A 20891-nucleotide genomic window follows, 5' to 3' on the forward strand; every position below is an offset into this window, starting at 1 on the left:
ACGTTGTATATCAGTAATAAAAGAATCCAATGTATCACACATTTTGTTTATGAGAATTACGTTAAGTGTAGACTCAACCATTCACAAACTAATTCAAAGAGTACTTAGTTCAGTTGAACGCATAGATCAATGATAAGGAACTCACCTCATTGAAGCTTTATAACCATCCAGATACTTAACTCACCTTGTAGAATCAATGAGACGGAATGAACATTTTACAAAATTCAAAGTGATATTTAACCTAATGAGACAACCGCTACATTTTCGGTCTGTCACACTATCTTAACTCAGGTTTGTGTCTAAAATGCGGGTCAACACATTAGATAAAGGGTAAACTTAAAAATGTAAAAAGACTGGGTGTTCATGGCGGGAATACTTTTGATTATACGATTGCACGATCAAAGCTTATATGTGTCTATGCAACAGTAGTAACAGCATTATGCTGTTGCTATTGTATTTAGGAACTTAGACGAACATTTTTGTACCTTATTTAGTTACATTCACAAGATTTTTGAAGATAAACAATGTTATACAAAAGAAACCGATTGCAAAGTACAAAGGGACATTTTGTCAATTGGATTTTCATACAAAGACACAAAGTACGCCATGTACCATATGAAACAACTTTACAGGTACTCATAGAAATGAAATCAAAGCATTGCAATTTTAATATACTACATTGCTATTTACTAATAGAATATCCTTGGATAATGCAAATGGAGGTTTTCTATGTTTCTCATAGAATTTCTACAAAAAAGAAGTTTTTTTTTTAAAGTATATGAACATTTTCAAAGAACGGAAATGTTGTAGGTAATGTCTAGAGCCAGTTTTCCAAGTCAATCCTAAGCAATACTAACAAGTAAAAACATCAGACGAAAGTTAAAAGGAAAACGGAAATTTGGACTTAAATTCTGAAGCAGCTAAATTAAACCCAATATAGCATATCACAATGCCACGCCAAGTCAATTGCAATAAGAGTACCTACGTGAATAACATACGAATGATTAACAGAATGTATTAGAGAAAGAAAATCACAACACTGCCAGAGAGCCGTAGGAGAGTTAGTGATATTTGATTATAGTAAGGGATCAAAGTTTTCCCACCGACTACGAATAGAATCGTCATGAAATGAAACTAAATATAGCAAGTATTATAATATTGGGTTGTCCGGACAGTTTGTGCCGATTTATAGTAGCTTACCTTTCGGCTTGTGGATGCGCAATGGCCCAGTGGTTAACGCATCGGACTCGTGATCGTACGATCGCGGTTTCGACTCCCAGACCGGGCGTTGTGAGTGTTTATTGAGCGAAAACACCTAAAGATCTACGAGGCTCCGGCAGGGGGTGGTGGCGATCCCTGCTGTACTCTTTCTTCTGTTAGCCTGCATGCTTAGCAGGTGGCGTCATTTGAAGGCAAAAACAATGCGAAGCGCATTGTGACCAGCGATGCGTGGCAACATCTGATAGTTTGGTCGGTCACGGTGATCACAGTGAACTTTCGACTTATTTTAGAACATAGTTCAGTCCATAAAATAGGATTTGACTACACCTCAATGTAGAGCACAGTTTAAGCTATCGTTTCGTGGAAGAAGGTTTATATTCCTATAACCTGTGTGAATTCTGTAACCCTTTAAAATAGAAGATAAGAACGTTCATTTTCGGCACTTGATGCTTTGGGAACCAGACAAAAATTTTTGCAACTCCGCTGGGATGTGTTATTCCACCCACCATATTCATCAGATAATGTTCCTTCGGATTTCCACTTATTCAGGTCTCTGCAGAATAGTGTTAAAAGTAAAAATATCAATTCCTTGGATGACGTAAAAAGATACCTTGATGAATTTTATGCCATGAAATCCTATCAATTCTGGGAAGAGGGTATTTTCAAGTTAAAGTAAAGATGGAGACGCATTGTGCAACAAAATTGTAAATATTTGGTCGATTAAAAATGTAATGGTAAGTATTTATTGACCTTTTTCTTTCCTTTAAGGATCAGCATGAACTTTCTGGACAACCCAATATATTAGTGTTTGGAAGAAACTATGAAATGCTTTATCTCTGGCTGCCATATCTTAACAAGGCAAGAACAACTATGCATGTATTAAAGGATTGGAGCTTTCATACGCTGAAATTTAGAAGTTTATTTTGAAATGCTAATAGCAAAAAAAAAAAAAAGGCATCAACATATATAAAAAAAATTCTATCTCAGATAATGGCTATGCAACCATCGGTTTGGATATATCAATCCGCAGTGATAAGGGGATCAAAACCAATCAGGCGGATAATGTTATCAATACATACCGAGAAAGAATATACTAAATAATAGAAATATAATTCCCAGCAAACGATAAAGATGATGTCAAAGCGACAGAGAAGTTATTGAAATAAAAATGAGAAATGTCTTGGAAGAGCAGAAACCACAATATGGGGATTCAAATTAAACACAATTCCTACTACTCCTTTGGAAATAAACAGAAAATATGTAAATACCGTAAATCCTCGAGTATAATCCGCATTTTTTCCCCAAAATTTAAAGGTCAAAATCCCTTGTGCGTATTATACACAAGGTTAAATATGAAAATTATTTCTAAGCAATGTTCAAGTCTCTATTTGCTGTCCGGCAATGTTTATTCAGGCGTATTTTGTGATGTCGGGCGCCAAAATACCTTAAGCTAAGCCTGAAAGCAATGAAGTCATAAAAGAATCATCCATAACTTGCAGTAAGCAACATTTATTAAACATTATTACTGTTATTTCTTTATTTTCCCCAAAACAAAATGCACAAAAATGCTACACGTTTGCATTATGTTATATTTACAATAATAATAAAGTACGTTACCATATATATTTTTACAAACCAAGGAGGTTATATAGACCTCCTTGACTCAAGTTAGAGAAGGGGTGCATATTATACACAAGGTTTAGGTTTTTCAGAGGTACAGCCCACTAAAATTCCCCTGCGTATTATACTCAAGGGCGGACTATATCTACGGTACATAACCCAGAATTTAAAACTTGCAAATATGAGTGACATGTACAAAGTAGTACAGCTATGTACTACACACGCGTTACAGAAAGTAATGCCAATACATTAGAAAATGTAAAGAAAAGAAGCACAGTAAACAGCTAAGGATTAACAGACCTGCTCTTGATAGTGCAGTGATTGCACGCAATATAAATGTGACTACTGAAAGTAAAAATAATCTAATACTAATAACTATGGCTTATACAAGTTTCAAAATTATTCATTAATGCACTTAAAATTTATTTCAGTCAAAATTACTAAAATTTCGATTTTCGTTGTGCTTTTGTTGTTTCTGATGTTTAACTATCATATAACACATTTGTTTGTTTTATTTTAATATTTTTACAAACTCCAAAACGGGCTTGTTTCATAGCGATTAGATTCATGCTTTCATCTTCGTCACGTCATGTGCAATATTAAAAGACAAATGACAATAACACGCCATTAATAAAAAAAGAAAAAAAAGAATCATGGATTAATATGAAGGAAAATCTAAAGAAACAAAAATATAAATATGAAATTCATTCTGTCAGCTGGAATTTTCATTTATTGAACCTATAAAAGATCGCATAACTTCTAAGACGCCAGACATTGGTGGCAAGCAAGTAAACCTTTCTTTTCTTTGTTATTTTTTTAAAACATATATTAATATTGCTTTTGGAAGATATTTCGTAAAATATCGATTTTATAAGCAACTTTCGTGCACTTTTACCGAACGACTTGTCTTTTGTCAATAGGTGATTAAATGAACGTGATTGAGGTTACGTTAAAAATCACATTTGAAGTTTCAAATACTCACCATTCAGCTCATTAGGTGGGATTCAACTGGTTAAGTTTACTAAATAATTTGAAAGAGCTGATCGGTAATAATTAATCCTCGGGTAACTAATATAAAATTCGTCTCTCTTTCAAAATAAGATTATCATTTTTTGAAAACTTTACTTGGCGTATTATTCACAATATAATCATTAATATCCAATTAGTTTTCCAGGTTTAAGGTTTTGTTTTTGGTATTTTAGTGATGTTATAATTAATCCGTTCTGGCGTAAATATATATTTTCAATGAATTCTAAAAGATGTGCACGCATTAATATATATATATATATACTAGCATAATGACCCGGCGTTGCCAGGTCACAGTGCTAGTTTGGTATAAATTTGTTAAATTAAAAATAGGGGGTAATAAAACATACAATGATATATTAAAAAGGCGAATTAAAATTCCAGAGAAAAATACAAATTTACAAAAATACATAAAAGTTCATCTACGTTTCGGAGATGCGCCAATTAATATGAAACATATCATATATTTAAAATTAACATTCCCCTCGTCAGGATGTCTTTTATACACAACACATAGTACACGGAAACAAAAGCACAATTACACACCGGCCACACGCGAAAGACCAGACATTACGTACTCTGAATGCTACTTTATAAGCATATAATTCAATCTAGCAGCTATAGTAAATTGTATGCACACAGCTCCATCTTGACTAATTCACTTCTGCACTCAATTAAATTTTTAATCTTTTAATTTCTCCCATTCATGCAAAGCCACATATTCGAGTTCAAGTCCTTGATACATTTTATACTAATTGCTATTTTATCTTTTAATTGTTATATTACGATTTAATTACCATATTTTAGTTTTATTTTAATTACAACTTACTATATTTACTATATTTAAGTCAATTGTTATTATTACCTCTAACTTTTATTGATATTTTTATTTCTAAATTTCTTATGGAACGTCGAGTAGATCTTTTGCGTACAATATATTTTTATATGATGTTTATATATTTATATATTACTATATATTTCTAAACGTCGGACTTTATATCTGTTCTGTAGATATAAATGAATCTATGTATGTGTCTGATCTTTCTGCGGATTTTGTAGTGTTCTTGTGTTGCTGCTCGCATTGCCTCCCCTCGGATTAAAAAAGTGTATACAGCTCATTTGAGCATTACTATTCCAGTCTCTTATATATTTTGAGCGTTGTTGTCACTAACGATCTCAAGATATAACTTTATATTTTGTAATATATATATATATATATATATATATAATATATATATATATATATAAATCCATATACATACAATAGAGAGATGTTTTTGTTTCACTTTTAACACGTAATACTGAATGAGTGGAGAAGATATGATATTGCTGTGGGCTCGCCCTAGGCGAGAAGTTAAAGATTTTTTTGCCTATGACACTACATGGACCGTAAGTAAGGCATGTGAAAAATTTGAATGAAATTGGTTGTGCAGTTCTCAAGTTTTAGGGAAACACACCGTCAGACACACATTCTCAGTTTTATATATATAGAGAGATATGTCACCTTGGTCACCTTGACCGACGAATGCGTCGGGTATCCATTTTACACCACTGGTCACAGCACGCTGTCCACTCCTCTCTGGATCGCGTCATTCTTATCCACGTAATTCCAATCGTCCTACAGAAATCGTTACTCCACCGTCGTGGAGGCCTTCCGATATATATATATATATATATATATATAATATATATATATATATATATATATATCACCGTGACGGTGACCGACCAGGCTATCAGATGTTGCTACACATCGCTGGTCACGATGCGCTTCGCATTGTTTTAGCCTTCAAATGACGCCACTCCGCTGGCTAAGCGAGCAGGCCAACAGAAGAAAGAGTGAGAGAAAGTTGTGGCAAAAGAGTACAGCAGGAATCGCCCCCCCCCCCAGCCACTGCCGGAGCCTCGTGGAACTTTAGGTGTTTTCGCTCAATAAACACTCACAACGGCCAGTCTGGGAATCGAAACCGCGAAATAATGCAATTTATAAGACTAAAAATAATGCTATTTATTTAGTCACAGTACACTCGCGCAATCAATACATTATAAGGGTAAAGTACCTACCCTGCATATCCTTCTTTTATCTCTTACTTGCTTCAGTGATTAAACTACGGTCAAGCTGCAGCACTGCCTTGAATAGTTTTCGGTTGGAGGAAATGAAATCATTACCTCTTTAAAGCCTAGTACTTATTCTATCGGGCTCTTTGGTCGAACCGCCAAATAACTGGTTGCCAAGCAGTGGTGAGGGACAAACACGACCGCCCCCATATATACGTACACACACAAACACACACATGTATGTATGTATGTATGTATTTATATACGTATACGGGGGTCTTCTTTCGGCTTCTGACTACCAAATCCCTAATGTAATCACTTTGGTCAGTCCGAGGCTATAATAAAGACACTTGCACACAGTGACGGGAGCGAAACATGGAACCATGTGGCTGGGAAGAAAAATTCTTACTACATAGTCACCCAGTAATAGAAGTTTCGACGTATCTTACCCATAGTGAAAAATCGGTGATCACAAAATTGTTTTGCGCTCACTCTTTAGGAAGGAGTGAGCAATCTTACACACAATCATAAGCCCTTACCAATACGCGCACTCGTATATATACATACATATACAACCTTATGTTGCTCTTTTCTATATGATAAAACCTGAGAAGTCTGCTTTGATTTGTAACCCTAATTTTCACCTCTCTGATTATCTGATATGTGAAAATAGCTATTTCTTCGTCGAATTCTATAATCTTCTGTATATCTGTTTACACGATTAAGCTTTAATTTATTTATGTTGCTCGGAATAATTCTTTATAACTATATCTTTGTATTTCTCATAATATTCTTCTTTTTGACAATGGCTCTTCAATCTATAAATGTTTTTTTTTTTTGTATATTGCAGTTAATCAAACAAGTAGCATTCTTATAATGTAGGCAATATACGTTAAGAAAGAAAAAACGTATAGAAACAGAAGGTGATCGACAAAGATATAGATGGTTCTTATAAGTAAAAAATAAAATACGAGTTTCAATGTTCTTGTTTTCAAGATGAGCTTTCTGTACTTTCCTATTACATTTAAATTTTATGATGTAATTTGTTTACTGCAGGCTCTATTCAGGATATAATGAATTCCACGAATGCAATTTTAAAGTCTTTGAAAATTTCTAACCAATTTTATAAATAACGAAGAACACAACATTTCTTTTCATTGGAGACATGATCTGATATGCAACTACTTAATGAACGTAAAATCTGATGAAAACAAATTATATAACTAACTGATTTTTATAAGAAAATCCTGTAATACACGCTGCCTAAATCAGTAGAGCCATATAAGCTTCTGTAATCTGACAATATTTTAAATAGAAATGAATGTGTACATGCATGCGTGCATCAATGTGTGTATGTATGTATCTATGTATGTATGTGGAGGCGCAATGGCCAAGTGGTTAGCGCAGCGGACTCGCGGTGGTAGGATCACGGTTTCGATTCGCAAACCGGGCGTTGTGAGTGTTTATTGAGCGAAAACACCTAAAGTTCCACGAGGATCCGGCAGGGGATGGTAGCGAACCCTGCTCTACTCTTTCACCGCAACTTTCTCTCACTCTTTCTTTCTGTTTCCTGTATTTTCACGCTGTATTTTCCTGTATGTCACGCTGAATCTCCCCGAGAACCACGTTAAGGGTACTAGTGTCTGTGGAGTGCTCAGCCACTTTCACGTTAATTTCACAAGCAGGCTGTTCCGTTGATCCGATCAACTGGAACCCTCGTCGTCGTAACCGACGGAGTGCTACGATGTATGTATGTACGCATTTATGTACGTACGTATGTATGCATGTATTTATATATGTGTGTATGCAGTACGTATGTATCCATGTACCTATCTCCCGTCTATCTATTTATTTCTGAACCGATATCCTATTTATCTCTCTGTCTGTATATATGTACGTGTACAATTCTGTTTGTATAAATAAAATATATATGAGCGCGTGCCTGTGCGAGTGAGTGTATATAAAACGTCTATTTGTTGCATGACTTGCAGGGAAGAGGCAAGCATTTCTCTACAGATCTGAGAATGATGCCGTTGACTTTGAAGACGGTGGTTTCCGGGTCAAAATTACGACAGTTCAAACAACAATTTGGAAAATTTAGATCGTGACAAAAATGGAGGCTTTTTTTAGCGAACTCAATGTGTTTGAAATAGAGCTTATAGTACACAAATCCATCTTATCTTTTAGATTTGGCTTTGCTGTTACTGTATTTAGTTCTGGGAAGAACTGAGAGCTTCTTCGCGCTGCACCTAATCCCTTGGGCAAGTGTCTTCTACTATAGCCTCAAGCTGACCAAAGCCTTGCGAGTGGATTTGGTAGACTGAAAGAAGTCCGTCGTATATATGTATATGTGTATATGTTTGTGTGTCTGTGTTTGTCCCCTCGACATCGCCTGACAGCCGATGCTGGTATGTTTACGTCACCGTAACTTAGCGGTTTGGCAAAAGAAACCGATAGAATAAGTACTAGGCTTACAAAGATTAAGTCCTGGGATCGATTTGCTCGATTAAATGTGGTGCTCCAGCATGGCCACAGTCAAATGACTGAAACAAGTAAAAGAGTAAAAGCGATTGAAGATAAGGATTTTCCTATAAAAATTCGCTGAGCTGACTTAAAACCATTGAAATTTAACGAACGTTTCTTGCCCTTGCTGAACAAGCTCATTAAACGCTGACAAGTCAATATCGTTAGGCGATACGAGGTGAAATTACATCACCCTAACTGAATTATCATTTCCTTCGCTGCAACAACGATGCCAGAGGTGAATGAGATTCCTGTGCAGATTTGTTTTAATGGCAAAGAACAAACGAACACAGCCAATAGCCTGAATACAATTGATGAATACAAAGATGGTATTACAACGGAAAATTACACATCAGGCCTATACCAAACGTTGGTCCTTGTATTAAATATCACATTACAATATCAGCACAAACAAGATGTATTCAAACAAAAACTTGTTAATGGTAGATTTGGACATTGAACGGGCCATTGTTTCATTCCCGCCATCTTGAGAAAAAGGATATCGGTTCAGAAATAAATATCAAAATATGAACACCGGCATTGAAGATTGGAATACCTCAAGAAATCGACTGAGAGAGAATTTTCTACAGATTTTCCAAATCAACTATCTCAAAATCAACCGATAAAACACTGCTATCATTAAACAAAAGAAGGCATCTATGACACAAACGAGAAAGAGTTAAAAAGAAACGTAAAGCTAAGATAGGGTGTTGTGACATCTATGTAACAGCTGATAAATAAATTGCTAAGGACAGCAAAACGTGACGAACGATCAAAAAGACTAGTTGGCAAAAGCTGAGTATTAACAAAAAAAAAGAAAAAATGAGGTGGAGTGAGGCACAAGCACAAAAAAAAAAAAAACATTCACGTAAATGATTTAGAAGCAGAACAAACTTTCTTGCATTGAGAATAACTTTCAAACGTAAAATAGGACGTATAAGCCATTTAAAAGTTCGTAATGAGATCAAGGTAAAAGGCCAACGAATTAGACCTTTGCAATTCCATCACACGGACACAACCCTCCACACACACATGCAAGTACAAAGGCACATCCATGTGTGCATACAAACATACATGCATATATACATACATACATATATATATGTTTTTGAAATTATATTTGCTTTAGACAATCTCAATTTATATTAAATTTGTGTACCTCTATTTCTCTTTGTAGCTTCATATATATATATATATATATGTTTATATATATCTATACAGACACATATATATATATATAACATATATACACACACATATATATATATATATCATATATACACACATATATATATAAATATATATGAAGATATATATATATATATATATATATATATATGTATGTATGTATGTATATGTCAATATAAGAGCATACATATGTATGTATATACACACACATATATATATATATAATCCTAACATAAGATATGTACACACACAAGTGCATAAACGCGAGCACAAAGAGAGGCACATGAACATATACAGACGCACATATACATTAGCATACGCATGCGTACGTCAGAGGATACATATTATATATACTCACATCCTGTTCTATATCGCATACAAAGAATGTATATTCATATAAGACTGTAGAAATATAGAAGTATACAATTCGATATATATATATACACGCTTCTCTTTTTCGCCCTCATATTTTATATCTATCGAGCGTCTGTATATATACAGATATAATTGTATGTGTGTATACACACACATACACGCACATATATATATATATGGGGGGGGGGCATGAATGTATGTATATGAAAGGCAGATAGAACGAGTCGGAAAAACGAGTGAGGCAATTACAATCCATCGCTAGGCGGTGGCGGCGTGTCGTTCTACAGAATGAAATTCACACAATATAACATTAAATTGCTCTTCAGTTTTCTTTTAATGCTCAAGTCAAGTCTAATTGGAAATAATATTAAATTTAGGAAGTTGAAATGGAGTGGGGGAGGCGGTGAAGTGTACCTATAGAAATATTACCAAGATGGAATATATTGATTTCAAAGTAATTCATCCAATGTCTAAGGACAAGTTGTGGGATATAATAATTTAATAGAATTTAATGAATGTGTTTGTATGTGTGTGTAGTGTTTTCTGTATCTGTGTACATATTTGTGTGTAGTCTCATCTAGCTGTATGAATATATGTAAGGTGCTTCAAGTGAGATTGTGCTTAAAGTGGATGCGTTTTACATACAGATATTTACGACATAAGGGCAACTGATGTTGTTCGGTAAACGGAATAGAATGACTGTTCATAATAGTAGACTTACTCTCTATTCTTACATATATCCCTACATACGTAGAGTGAAGCTCTCACCTTTATCTTTTTGAGTATGTGTATATACACACATATTCATTGTAGGTAGCAAGAAATATACAGGAAGAAAAGCTTATGGAGAGACATTTTCTCCTTTGTGTATTTATATTTAATAAGACATAAAGTCTATACTATGCAGAATTAAAATTCTCATCGGTTGTAGTCAGTGGATATTCATGGTGATATATATATATAGTATATATACATATATATATATGTATATATACATATATATATATGTATATATACATATATATATATATGTATATACATATATAATATATATGTATATATACATATATAATATATATGTATATATATATATATATGTATATATATATATATGTATATATACATATATATATATGTATATATACATATTATATATGTATATATACATATATATATATGTATATATATATACATAGGTGTATATATATGTGTGTGTATATATATATACATAGGTATATATATATATACATAGGTATATATATATATATGTGTGTGTATATATATATACATATATATATATATATATATATATATATATATATATATACATATACATAGGTGAAAATATATATATATATATGTGTGTGTGTGTTTGTGTATGCGAGTAGACATGTGGGCGACTGAAAGTTACTTTAGCATGCAGCTATGAATATGTTACTGAGCCAAACTACGCTTCTTGGAAGTAAAAAGTTTGTTCTTGCATTATCACGAATATTAATTAACATCTCTCAGAGAGTGAGAGAAAAGGAGGAAAAGAGAGAGGGAGAAAGAGGGAGAGAGACAGGCAGACAGACAGATTGGAGCAAGAGAGTTATACCAACTCATGCCGCAAATCACCGAAGGAAAGGAAAACCAGACACGGACACACAAAGACAAAAAATTTGCAAAACAAAAATGGACGAAATTCAATTTCGAAATATGTAAGGGCACGGAAAAAATATGCATAGGAATATGTTGAAAAAATCATATCCAATTAATTTCAGTGTAGGAGTAATAATTTCTTTAAAAAAAGTAATGAAATAATATGACATAATATATAATATGATATCCTAAATGTTCGCTTAGCCTGTATCCTGCTCGATAAGTTATCATGTTAAAAAATGAAAACATGAGATTAAAATCACTTATGGAATTTAGTGATCGAAAGTGACGTTTAGAATAAAAGTATTTAGGATTAGAAAAATACGACGGAATTATTTCGAAATCATGAATAAAATATTAAATCATTCAGAAACAAATATTTCGAAATCAGAGGAAATGTAAAACGCCTACAACGTTGCAATAGTTCATCGTTAAAGTTCAAGTTTGATTTGTGCTGAAAGAAGATAAGATATTTATCATTAAAATATACGGGCTTTTTGTAGAATTGTTGGATGTTAAAATCCATGCCTATATTGTAATTTTATTTTTCAAGATAGATCTTTGAATTTTAAAAGTTATAGAGCGAATTACTTATAATTTTCGTTCATCATGTTATATACTTGTTCATGCCCTTCGCTTCCGAGATTTTAAGAAATGTCTGTATAGGTGAAATCACGTTTTCAAGCCGTGAAGTGGTTTCACTAAGATTTATACGTAAGGATGTTATTGAACTTTGCCGTAATGCCATAAACAACTTAATTTAATCAGACAAATACTATTGTGAAGGAGGTTATTTCTATTAAGAGAGGAGTATATTAAAACTTTTGACATGAAAATAGCTGCTATTATATGTAATGCATATTTATATATATATACGTTTAAATATTTGTTGTGCAAGATTTTTATGTGAAGTCGTGTTTAGCCAATAAAAAATAGTGCGTGTGTTTTTATTGGCTAAACTGGCAAAATGACCATTCCTAAATACAACAATATATATATATATATATATATATATATATATATATATATATATATATATATATGAGAGAGAAATAGAGACAGAGATCGGTATGCGAGCAGATGTCGCAAATCACCGAAGGAAAGAATATGTATGTACGTATATATATATACATATATATATATATATATATATATATATATATATATATATTCGTGACCAGACGTGTTCGTAAGCCGAGGTATTACTGTATTAAATGAATATGAGAAAGACGGGAGATGAAGTAGGATATATTCGTGGTCAGAGTTGTTCGAAAATCGAGGTTCTACTGCAGGCACACACACATACGCGCGTACGCACACACTCACAGACACACACATACACATGTGCACACAATGCATGCGGCTACCCCCAAACACACGCATATGTATCCCTATATATCCACACTTATAGGCTGGGAGCTGAGTTCAAATTCCACCGAGGTCGACTTCGCCTTTTATCCTTTCGGGGCCGATAAATAAAGTACTAGTTACGCACTGGGGTCGATGTAATCAACTTAATCCCTTTGTCTGTCTTTGTTTGTCCCCTCTATGTTTAGCCCCTTGTGGGTAGTAAACAAATATATATATCCACACTTAGCAACACAATGAAGCTATCAGATAACTATTGCGGACGTTTGAATTATGGCGCTTCGAGATAATTTACTGAATGACAAACACTTTTGTAACAAATGAAAGTTTCAGCCGGATAATAACAATATCGAATGGTATTCATCATTTTGCACCTATTTTATGAATATTTTCATAAATACTTATCACCATAGTATTCCAGAAAAAGAACATGTTTTGTGGAAAATGTATAAATTGGAAAATATATTTCATCCATATTTTTTTTACACATCGATTGCTCTCTTAGAAAAGAAAGAAAACTATGGCTGAATATCACCCTAGATATATAGAAAGGCAGGTTTCTCAAAAGTAGAAAACATTTCATCGTAGGTCAACATAACAGTAAATCGTTTAATGAATGCTCAAGCAAACCCTATCAAACGCTTGCAATCTATGCAACATATGTATCTGAATATCTAAATACTACCGGTTGGGCTTTATAGCTAGTTTTTTATATTCATATAAGTATAATATATTGTTCATTAATCCTGGCGAGAACGGTTGTTAAATCTCCCTTTTCTTTTAAATCACTCGCTCTGTTATTCTCTTTTACATGTTTCAGTCATTTGATTGCGGCCGTGCTGGAGCACCGCCTTTAGTCGAGCAATTCGACCTCAGGACTTATTCTTCTGAAACCTAGTACTTATTCTATGGGTCTCTTTTGCCAAACTGCTAAGTTACGGGGAGGGGACGTAAACACACCACCATCGGTTATCATGCATTGTTGAGGAGACAAACACAAACATATACGCATACATACATATATATACATATATACAACGGACTTCTTTCCGTCTTCCAAATCGACTCACAAGGATTAAACAAGGAATGAACCCGTAACAATGTGGTTGGTAAGCAAGCTACTTACCACACACCCACTCCTAATATTTATTTGTTAAAAATGCATTTATTCCTTCACCAGTATATAAGAATACAACATTTTGAGCAAAACTGTGAGTAAATTCACTGCAAATATTTCCTTATGAATTATGAAATAAATCTCTAAACCTGTAATCCCCAATGCTAATTAAAGGCAAATTTCTTCATGAGAATGATTATTTTTCAATTGACACAAATCCATAAATTTGCTAAGAAATAATAATCGATAAAATCAACCTCATTACTTACCTTGTACCGGTGTTATTGATAGCAGTATTCTGGAATAGAAGTTTCACATTATTCGGATTAGAACTCATAATCGATATAACCGTTTTCCTTTCGGTAACGCATAAATATTTCCTAAATTCAAACGCCTACTTATATATCAAAAGAATCCAATATATTGACTTCTGAAGCAATAAGTATTAGGGTCATTTATCTAACCTTTGTTAATGTATTCCTTAACTTAGTCAGAACCTGTGAGGATTTCGAGTACAATTATTATTGTCGATATTAATAGAGAGATTTAACAAAAAGCGATATCGGATAATGTTCTATTGTTGTAAGGACAATGCCGGAATTAGTTTTCATTAATGTAAGCTAGAAAACAATCATCAATTATGAAGCGTGTTGAAAAGTATAAGTGCGTAGAGAATGTATTTAGAAATCACTGGATTTGTCACTTCTAACTTAGATGCCGTGTAAATATTTACACTGCAAGCATCCGATATCGTTCTGGAAAGTAACATACTAACCTATTGGCACATCGTAGTACCGGTTCGTATTAAATAGTTACACAGGCACACACAGAAACATTCACACACTCATGCATTTACACGCACACATATAAATATATAAACATAAATATATATATATATATATATATATATATATATATATATCTTCAATATATATATATATAGTATATATATATATATATATATCTTCAAGTATATATATATATATATATATATAATATATATATATATATATATATATAGATATATATATATATATATATATATCTTCAAGTATATATATATATATATATATATATTATATATATCTTCAAGTTATATATATATATATATCTTCAAGTATATATTATATATATATATATATATCTTCAAGTATATATATATTATATATATATATATATATCTATATATATATATATCTTCAAGTATATATATATATAATATATATATATATAATATATATATATATATTATATAATATATATATATCTTCAAGTATATATATATATATCTATATATATATATCTTCAAGTTATATATATATATATAATATATATCTTCAAGTATATATATATTATATATATATTATATATATATATATATATCTTCAGTATATATATATATATTATATATATATATATTATATATATATATATAATATTATATATATATATATATAGATATATATATATATCTTCAAGTATATATATATATATATATATATATATTATATATATATCTTCAAGTTATATATATATATAGATATGTATATATATCTTCAGTATATATATATATATATAGTATATATATATATAATATATATATATATGTATATATATCTTCAAGTGTATATATATATATGTATATAGATATGTATATATATCTTCAAGTGTATATATATATATATAGATATGTATATATATCTTCAAGTATATATATATATATAGATATGTATATATATCTTCAAGCATATATATATATATTTTAATGCTCATGCTATTCATTTGTAGCTCTTTGAGACATCCCCCATCTACTCAGATAATCACCGTTGCTAGCTATGCATAAGGTACCTCTCAAAAGGTACATAACCCTGGAGATATTGCGCACCAGCAACAGGAGTATGTTGCAAAAAACAAAAAAACTGTTGAGCTAAGGACCACATCATTCAACATAATACTGGAAAGTTCCAAGCCCTGCGCTAACAGCTCACAATAGTGAATGAAATACAGAGGGGCAACATTGGCCTATGAAGGACAGAAATCCCTAAATTAAAATCGGATCTTTTCGGTTTGAGCGGCAGTTTTTTCTAGCGGTGTCATATGAAATTGTCACCCATAATTATGACCCTAGTATCGATCTATTGCATTTCAATCTGTTTAAGGGTTAGGGGTGAGGGGAGGGTATCTTTTTTTCTTCACAAATGTAAATAAATCCAATCTGTTTCTTAAACGAGGGACGTATTCATACGGCACATAATGTTTTTATCTCAATAGACGCCAGTGATGGGTTGAAATTGCAGAAATTGAAGAAAAAAACAACAAATATCTTACAAACTATAGAATTTTCTCAATAAAGCCAAGAGAAAGAGATGTTTTATAAACACATTCTACCAGTATAGGAAGTTTAAAATTTTTGAGTTACCTAGAAATTATGTTAAAAACTGCCGTTCAAACCGAAAACATCCTTAAAATCATTGTGCAATGTGTATATCTGTACATATATTGTGTTTTTCAGAAGCTACAAGGAAGTAGGGTGCGTGTCCGTGTTTTAAGGAGCTTGTTTCTCAAAGAAACGGACGTAGATTCAATTCCTGTACGCGGCAACTTGGGCAAGTGTCTCCTAATATTGCCTCGGGCTGATCATAGCCTTGTGAGTGAATTCAGTTGATGTGAACCGAAAGAGATCCGGCTTATGCACATATACCTGTTTTTATATTTTCATATAAATATATGGCTCTGTAACTATATATTTAAGTTTAGTAATATTTCATGTTAGGAATGCGCTACTGCCTAATTATATGAAGCTTTCTATTTTATCACGTATCTCCAGAACGCAAGTACCCTACAGTATCTAATTTAAAACTTGAAAACTTTAAGGGTGTATCTAGAGGGAAATGACTGCGAAAGTATTTCTTGTCAATACTTGAGAACGTCCTCGTTATTTATAAGTTCTGGTTCTCAACTTTACTTTCAATTCTTTATTGCAGAGAGTCTTCAGAGTTTATGGTATAGATGGGTATTAATTTTGTTAGTATGACACAAAATATTGGTCTCTCATGATCTTTTAGCTCCAATGTAAGTGCAGCACTGACATCAGAAGATGTGTTTGTCACATTATTTAAATATTTATAGAAGCGTGGTTCTTGCCTCACTTTGTAAGCTTCGGTATAAATCTAAAACCCATTGAGAAGTTGCTGAAAGAAAATTACGAAATAATTGACAGTACTATCACGAGTTTGAGATATACCATTCAACAGTTGCAAGTCTCTTTCAGTAGGTTCATAATAACATTGTGTTGAATGTGTTAACGTTATTCTTCTTTAGTGAAGTATAGAGGGTATAACTTTCTTTATCATGTCTGACGTCGACAAATGTAATCTATACTACACTTCAGAAGCATCAATTCTCTAAAATGTGTTCCTTCTTTCAACTAGTGACTGTACACAATTTTTAGTAGACTTTATCTAAACAATGATCAATACTTCCTATATCATTTTTCTGAACACACGATTCCCCTAACTGTTAGATGTCCTCTGTTTTAAGTGAAGAAAAGCAAGAAAAAAAACACAGGAAATTGAAGTGAATAGATAGATTTATACTCACACGAAACTCTCAGCCCTTGTCTAACTGTAACTTCTGCAGATAAGTAATAAAAGAGAAGAACATATACTCATATTTCATGTTTCGAGTTCTATTTTCCCGTTTGTATAATGAAAAACTCACACACACTCACACACACACACAAGCGTGTTGCTTTTAATAAGTCATTCATTATTGCGTAGTGACAAAAAGGAATTCAAACATCTCTACATTACTTTGAAATCGATCATCATTAAAACTTACGTTGGCATAATATCAAAGAGAGTTATTTGACTAGTCTTAATCTGTTTTAGTGATTCTATATTATTCCATCATTTATAATATTTATCACAAATAAACTGTTAAAGCATGTCTATGCAATTTTATTTTGAGGTGGTATTGGCGTAACATAGACTTTTTCAAACTTCAAATAAAACCTCTCTCAACACTTAGGAGATATCCTTACCATACACTTGCTTAAAATAATATATTTTCTTTTTGAATTTTTAGTAGTAGGAATAAATTACACACCATTTTAAAGATTTCTATCATACGGAAGTATATCGACCCTTGTGAAACCCTTTAAAACACAAACAGCGCAGTACAGGCGGATATGTTCACGCATACATACAGTTTATTATGAAAATAACAAATGAGAATCAACCAATTATTCTCTGAGAATTCTTTCACAACGATCCCCAAAAAACTCAGATATTAGTTCAGTCATATCTTAATGTATTAGGGAAGAATACCATATTTGCTAGGTAGCTCTAGATACAATATTTAATGAGTAAAGAAGGCAGCAAGCTGGCAGAAACGTTAGCACGCCGGGCGAAATGCTTAGCGGTATTTCGTCTGCCGCTACGTTCTGAGTTCAAATTCCGCCGAGGTCGACTTTGCCTTTCATCCTTTCGGGGTCGATTAAATAAGTACCACTTACGCACTGTTGTCGATATAATCGACTTAATCCGTTTGTCTGTCCTTGTTTATCCTCTCTGTGTTTAGCCCCTTGTGGGTAGTAAAGAAATAGGTATTTCGTCTGTCTACATGTTCTGAGTTCAAATTCCACCGAGGTCAACTTTGCCTTTTATCCTTTCAGGGTGGATAAATTACATACCACTTGCATACTGGGGTCGATCAAATCAACTTAATCCCTTTGTCTGTCCTTGTTTGTCCCCTCTATGTTTAGCTCCCTGCGAGTAATAAAGAAATAAATATTTAAAGATTAAAGAAGGCGGCAAGCTGGTAGAAACGTTAGCACGCCGTTCGAAATGCACAGCGGTGTTACATCCGTCTTTACGTTCCGAGTTCAAATTCCGCCGAGGGTCGATAAATTAGGTACCAGTCGATATGCCCGACTTTCAAGCTAAGTAACTTTAACAGGAGCCGAACCACTGAGTACAACCAATGTTTTAATTTGGAAGACTTAGTATACTTTTAAAACAAAGAAAAACACGAGGTTTAAAATGTGCAACTAATTATAATTTTCGTATGTATTCGTAGGAAGTTTTGCCTCTATCTTCTTCCTAATGCGATAGAATTTTGAATACTATATGACGGATAGTAAGTCCATATTTTCTCTATTTCTTTATTAGCCACAAGGACCCAAATTATAAGGGGGATAAACAAGGACAGACAGGACACCACAGAGAGGACATAAAAATACATAAAACGAATATGAATGAGATGGTTATATAACAATGAGGTTATGAATGGCTGCATGCGCCCCTCATCACATGCAGTACCATTAATTTTTGTACAGTTCATTTTTATCATGTATTTAACTAACACTTAACTATCGTGTTACATACCATTGCAAGTATTTGAACCGTTATATACATTATCTACAATTGATCTATTTCTCAATATTTTTTAAGAACATAACAAAAAACACCTGGCGCTTTCGTTTTTTTCTCCTTTTTCCTGTCAATTTAACATACTTATTTTCTTTTAATATTACTTCATCAATGGTTCAATTTCCATTAAATCCACTACTGGTGGCAATTCTTTGAATTCCACCCTTACTCTTGGTGGGTCAATACTATCTCCACACATTTCTTCTTGTAATTTTCCTTTTTGATTACTATCGCCTTCATATCATCTGCCTATATGTATGATGGTACTCTCACTCTTACTATGTGATGAAACTTGACTATCTTCTTCTTTCTTTCTACATTTTTTGGGTATGTCACGTAATGCCATACTCCATTTCCTCCTTGTATTTTCTTTCCTTTATTTTGAACTCTTTGTTCTCTCTTTTCTTCCTTTAAGTCAATATTTTCTCCATATCGTACTAGTTTTCGTTTTGAATTTATATGTCATTTTTTACCCGGCTGTTTCTCTTTCTCTCTGTCTCTATCTCTTTCTAAATATATACATAGATGTGTGTGTTTAGTTCGTATGTTGTCTGTGTGTTAATACGACGAGCTAATACATTCTAATAGGATATAGGGACACTATAATATAGTAAACCAGTTATAAAAGGTAATCTAACTGTGAATATGCTCTCTATATTTAGGAACAGCGCATTCATTGAGGAAAACTTTACAATGCATCTTCATATACTAGGAATAACAACAAAACCTTCTCCAGATTACATTTTGACATCTTAGAAATGAACAGCAGCTTATAAGGGTTAGCCTCTTAAAGTGAATTAATGAGATTCCTTAGGTTATTATTATTATTGACAGTCGTTGACAGAATTGCGACTTCGTCATGCGAAATGTCTTGAAATTTTTCATTACATCACATAATTCATACGTTCATGTCCCACTGTGGTTGTCTTTGTTCATTAAAATTTTTGTCCATTAACCTGTACAGCCTTGTATACCCTATTTCCCAGCCCATGAGGTGTAAACTCACATGTTATGCACCCCTTTTTTACCAATTATATATGGAGAGGGAATTTTCTTTATTCACGTAGTGAAAGATGTCTTAAGGCGGTTACAATTATTTGTCAGTAAACTAGAGTTAAATATGATGCCACAAATTTATTCTACATATACTACATTATATAAATAGCATATATTAAATTTATCTTCTTTCGTATCAAAAGTATAGGGGTTTACATTTTGCTCAAGATAATTCCCAGGATAAATAATCAGTATTCCTGGTTATGATGTCTAGTATAACCGCGGTTGTTATTGTTATCATTGCAAATTAACATATGGGTGTTTAA

The sequence above is a fragment of the Octopus sinensis genome, linkage group LG10 (assembly GCF_006345805.1).
Source record: "Octopus sinensis linkage group LG10, ASM634580v1, whole genome shotgun sequence".
In the NCBI taxonomy this organism is placed as follows: domain Eukaryota; kingdom Metazoa; phylum Mollusca; class Cephalopoda; order Octopoda; family Octopodidae; genus Octopus; species Octopus sinensis.